Source organism: Berghia stephanieae, chromosome 6 (assembly GCF_034508935.2).
Source record: "Berghia stephanieae isolate SIO BIC M18660-M18661 chromosome 6, UCSD_Bste_1.3, whole genome shotgun sequence".
Taxonomy (NCBI): Eukaryota; Metazoa; Mollusca; class Gastropoda; order Nudibranchia; family Aeolidiidae; genus Berghia; species Berghia stephanieae.
Genome location: NC_088365.1, coordinates 63,928,090 through 63,933,934, shown reverse-complemented (window position 1 = coordinate 63,933,934; position 5,845 = coordinate 63,928,090). Strand labels below are relative to the sequence as shown.

The 5,845-nt window shown below is 33.5% G+C and overlaps 1 long non-coding RNA gene across 1 annotated transcript in view; it reads right to left on the bottom strand.

The window, feature by feature from the left end:
- Positions 1–3,532, bottom strand: part of LOC144975434 (uncharacterized) — a 3,563-nt gene extending 31 nt beyond the window's left edge. Inside the window, exons 1-2 of the long non-coding RNA XR_013645921.1 lie at positions 2,790–3,532; positions 1–18 (exon numbers count right to left, since the gene is read on the bottom strand). The exon at positions 1–18 is cut by the window's left edge and continues 31 nt beyond it. This is a non-coding gene — a long non-coding RNA (uncharacterized LOC144975434). The remainder of the gene's footprint in view (positions 19–2,789) is intronic.
- Positions 3,533–5,845: the final 2,313 nt, after the last annotated feature.

Genomic DNA, 5,845 nt, shown 5'->3' with positions numbered 1-5,845 from the left:
AAATATCATAGCGACGAGCTGTTTCGTGGAGGAAAAAGAAAAAAGTTTATATATATATATATATATATATATATATATATATATATATATATATATATATATATATATATATATATATATATATATATATATATATATATATATATGTATATAGAATCGTGTTTGATACAAATATGGTACGAAAAGTGCTCGACATGTAGTAATGGAGCGAATTATTATTTAAAATATTTACCACAATGTTTGGGGCAGTCTACATCAATGTTTCAGGCTTAATTTGCCATCTTCAGGACTGAGTTGTTATGTATATAGATATATATGTGTGTGTGTGTGTGTGTGTGTGTGTGTTTGTGAGTGAGTGTGTGTGTGTGTGTCGCATGCTCGATTACTTTGAGGAAAACAAAATAATGTTATTGCATTATGCTAACAGTGGACATTTATTTCATGGGTGGTGGTGGTTGAGGAACGGTGGTATCTGGACTATTTTCTCCAATTGATCAACATGACACCCTTGTCTAATTAACATTCTATTAGAGCCCATGGAGCTGGAACGTATCCCAGTTTTTGGAGGGTTAAACAAGATTATATCAATTGTTTGTTACCCTTTGGATCAGGATGTTGTCAATCGCAAAGCACTTTACATCAGATATGTAAGACCCGGTGTAATTCGTGGTTCAAGGTGGAGATTAAATTGTATTTTTTAAAAATAGTCATAATGCTCCGGACCACTTGGACGTTTTACATAGGCAGTTACCTTCTACACCCGTAGAATCGTCCTTTAACTTAGTTTAATATAATAGAGAATTGTAAATCTTAGGATTTTCCCGTTGCATAATAAATTATAATGAACAGCGTTAAGTAATGGGTTTTATAGCTGTCTAAGAAAATAACCTTCACAATAAAATCATAAGCAATTAATAAGAAAAAAAACTAGTTCCAGTCCCACTGATATTTGACAATAAATGTTAGTCTTATGTTTTCTATTTTATAAGTATTAATGTACGTATTTACAGATTTTTGTTTTATGTCATCATTGAGCACTTAAACAGCCACAAAACCTTGTATGTAGTCGCCTAACAGGCAAGACGTGTTTCCATGTGCTGTGCAAGTCCAAGAAGAATTTTAAACGTTTTATGGATAAAGACAGCGATTTTTAGCCTACAGCTTTCTAAATGTATATTTTTTTCAAAAAAAAATTGTGTTTTTTTTAACAATTATTTAACACGCCGTTCAAGAAAAACATTTTCATTATACGAATGGATTCTGAAAAAGGTAAACTTTGATCTCAATTGTTTATTTCATTTTCACGATAGAGAATTTTCCCACTGTGCAGTGCCGCGATACCCAAAGTATTTATAACGCCTTAAAACTCACTCATCGAGGTGGTAAAAGAAAACAACATAAAATGACTGTTCAACTTGGAAATCGACCGTGCCCTAATAACCGCCAGTCTCGTCAATTGGTCGTTTCTTGTGTATCTGTACAGGAATGTCAAAGCAATAATGAGTTTCTTAATGTTCATTCCAAAACGCTGACCAATACACCTGTTGAAGTTAAAAATAACATCAACTACAACCAGCGTCCATCGGTGACAAATCGTCGTGAAAATGATAAACCAATCAAATATGACCCAAACAAAACACATATTATTAACGCCTTGGGGTTCCGACGAAAGGCGCTATAGAAATATGTTTATTATTATTAAAGGTGGTCAAATAAACTAGGGATCGTGTCGCAATAAAACAACTGGTATGAAAATGTGTGTAATAAATCAAACAACATCAAGAGAAAATCACACGCACAATGATAATTGAAATATCACAATCCACAAAACCTTATTGAAACCATCTCAAAGCACTCGTATTAAATCAATGAGAAATAAGAGCTTATTGCTAAATTGTCTTATGACAGAGACGGAGCCTGATATTGCATTTTTGTTGAATCATGGCCGCAGCCCAAAGGAGATGACATCATAGCAGGTCTAGGACCACCAGGTTATCGATCTATATCAATGTCAAGAAGTGGGAGAAATGGTGGGGATATTTGCGTTGTAGTTAAAGAAAATTTAATACCAAAATTTAAAGAAATTTAATCTCTCTCTCTGTTTTCGTTGTTTGGATTTGTTTATTTTCTGTCCTGTTCCTGAAGATTAGTGTTAAAAGAATTTATTACATTATTCATTCACTTTTTTCTGTGTTTCTAAGCGATATTTTAAAAAATCATTTGACGATAGGGAAAAGGGGTATTACTATATGCACTATATGCATCATTTCATAGAAATAAAATAGTAGAAAATATTTACAATTGTAACATTCTAAGGGAAGAGAAAAAGTGCCGCATACGGGAATCGATCACAAATCGTCGACTAAGTCAAACCGTCAGTCATCTAACCAATTTGGCCACGCAAACCTTTTGAATGACGACACATGTAGTACATACACAGCAGACCACCGCTCGACTACATGGTTGTCTGAGAAATTATTTTTACAATCTTACATTGATATTTTAACATCCTTTTTTTTCATGTGTCTATGTACATTATAAAAGTATACGTTGTATCGAAAATGTATGAAAATAAATCCGAGCGAACTTTTAAAAAATGTTTTAAAATAGTTACAGACCATTATTCACATACAGTTTGTGTAAATTTCAGCTCAGCGAAACACATTTTCATTCAAATGGGAAAACTAACAAGCGAATTCATTATGAATATACACATAAACCATCAAAACATTATAATAATCTATTATCGAAAAATTGAGAAACATCAAATAAAATAAAGAAACTCTTACCAGAATTAGACCGTTGAAAATGTTCATTTTGATGAATAGAAATAGCACGAAGGAATTCAAAGCTACAATGAAATGGCCGTCCGTTGAACACAAATGAATTCAAAGCTGGGATGGCCGGTTTTATTGAGATAAATGTGACACATATTCAAGCCACGTATTTCTACAAACAAGGCCAAAGTATAACAAAAAATAAAATACAGTCGTAGCTCCATAACCCGGATTCATATAAACCTCTTCCTAATTTTGAAAGTTGATTTTGGCTGGGCACCCCTTGTAAAGTACTTTGAACACGTTTAGAGAATATTGTGCTATATATCCAAAATGCTCATGTTGTATTCTTTTGGTATTCGTAGTCATAGAAGCAGTAGTGATAGTTAGGGTAGAGTCGGGGAAATTCGCCGTCGGGGAAATTCGCCACTTCTCACACCCCTCTCTTTAAATGCAAATAACCCGTCTTACCTATTATTGGACGAGTCCAAGTGTCACATCATCACTTTGATGCTCTTTTCATCTATTGTTTTTAATCTACCAATCAGCATTTAGTACATTAATATCATGACACAATCGTGTCATTTAACGTCATAGCGTGTCTGTCGTTCTGTGGGCCTGATTCGTCCGAAATCCAACACCCGCCATTCCAAATTCCTACTTTCACTCGTTGTCATTTTAAGCGTTTTTTCAGCTTAGATCCTTACTCTACAACCTGTTATTTTGATATTGTATGATTTAAACATTAGTTTTGATGTTCCCATCATTTGCAATTGTTAAAAATATTCGTTTTTTTTATTCAATTTTTTAATTGAGGGTCCCAATGATATCACTGCTTTCGGGGAAATTCGCCACTAGTATCGGTGAAATTCGCCGTTCTAATTGGGGACATTTGTCGCTCTGTTTTGTCGAAATATTATTAATTAAATGTTTAAAGGGGGCATTGATGATATTTTGACCGATAATTATTTAATAGATTGGTGATGCAGTGTCTAGGTAGCGTTCATAGTGCATAAAATTTACATAATGAGGATAGTAATGATTATTAGTAATTTAACTGGACTTAATGAACTTTTTACTATAATGAAGCAGTTTTTTATATATTTGTAGAATAAATGGTGAGAACTTCAAAGAAAACCCAAAATGGAAGCAAAAGATTAAGAGAAAAATAGGATAGGATGGTTCAGCAAAACACAAGAAAAGATATTTTGTCATGTTTTCGCCTTCTATCATAGTATCATATCGTCATTTATAAAACTTGCCGTTGGTCATTGAATATTTTTAGTTTTTTGCCATTGTAAATAAATAAAATATAGTAATTACTACAAATTAAATCAAATATAAACACGAGAAAACAAAATAATATCTAAAAAGTACATAAAATTCACGATAAAAAAGTGTTAAATCGAGCGGCGAATTTCCCCGACTGTGGTGGCGAATTTCCCCGACGAGCATAACAACTTTTAAATGCGAAAATAAAGTATTACGAATTGAAATACTGGAACAAGTTTAATAAAATCTCATCACTGATTGGCTGATTGTCTTGATGACCAGTTTCTATTTTAAGAAAATTGACATCTTGAGACTGAAATAAGCGAAAGAAGTGGAGCGACCGCAGGGTGGCGAAGTTCCCCGACTCTACCCTATAGTTGTGGTTGTTTCACATTATCTGTCACTTCCTATAGTCAGGTACCAATTAACATCTGAATTGAGTAGGCATATAAAGTTATGAATGCTAAATACACTTTTCTTATGAATAATGATCCATCTATACACAGAGCTTATACGTACAATCACTGTGAATGGTGATGATGATGATGATGATGATGATGATGATTGTTATGGTGTATTGTTATTATTGAGGTATTGCCCTTTGCAAGAAGTAATAATTTACTTCCATGAATAATACACTTAATTACATTTAGTTATTTCTCAATAATGTCACAATTAAATATATTGATAGAATACATTATAGTCGTATCATTAGTTAACTACACTTGTGCATTGACGTTATATTACAAAACGTATATTTCTGTTTATGTATATTTTTATACTGCATGTTTAATATTACTAAGTCTGTGATATTACGATTTAAAGAACTTGGAAAAAATAATTACTTGATGATTGGCAACCAAGGAGAGTCTTCCCTGTGTTATTTTATGTACTGCGGTTGGTACATAACAATGATGATGATGAGGATGAGGGTGATGCTTATCCGTTTTGTGAAAACAATAACGAGAGCTGAATGACGTCAAAAGTAAACCACTGTTTTAAAATTGTGACAATGTTCCAGAATGTGTTATCTAGTCATGAGCCTTTGGTTTATAACGCCCCCTTTTGGTTTTTATAAAGGGAGAAGAAAAGAAGAACAACAATTGTTACAGTGAAAAAAATACCCAAGAAAAGAATTGAGTCTGCCTACCATTTATTGGTCTTTTTTCATTACGTTTGTCATAGTTTTGTCTACTCTGGCGATTTACCCAAAAGAGCTAACGTATCCTTCTATTGTCAATTTAGATTTTTAAAAGTGGTCTAGAGAGAGAGAGAGAGAGAGAGAGAGAGAGAGAGAGAGAGAGAGAGAGAGAGAGAGAGAGAGTGAGAGAGAGAGAGAGAGGAGAGAGAGAGAGAGAGAGAGAGAGAGAGAGAGAGAGAGAGAGAGAGATAGGCGGGCGTTTGAAAGGAAAAACACCTATGGCTACTTGTTTGTTATTTGCCTGGTAAATAGTTAGATAACAAACAAGTAGCGACATGTGTTTTTCCATTCAAACGCCCTCCTATCTGATGAAATATTATTCTCTCTCTCTCTCTCTTTCTCTCTCTCTCTCTCTCTCTCTCTCTCTCTCTCTCTCTCTCTCTAAACCACTTTAAAAAATCTAAATTGACAATAGAAGGACACGTTAGCTCTTTTGGGTAAATCGTCAGAGTAGACAAAACTATGGAAAACGTAATGAAAAAAGACCAATAAATCGTAGGCAGACTCATTTCAAACAAGGAAAGTTTTCTTGGGTATTTTTTTCACTGTCACAATTGTTGTTCATCATTTTTTCTCCCTTTATAAAAACCAAAAG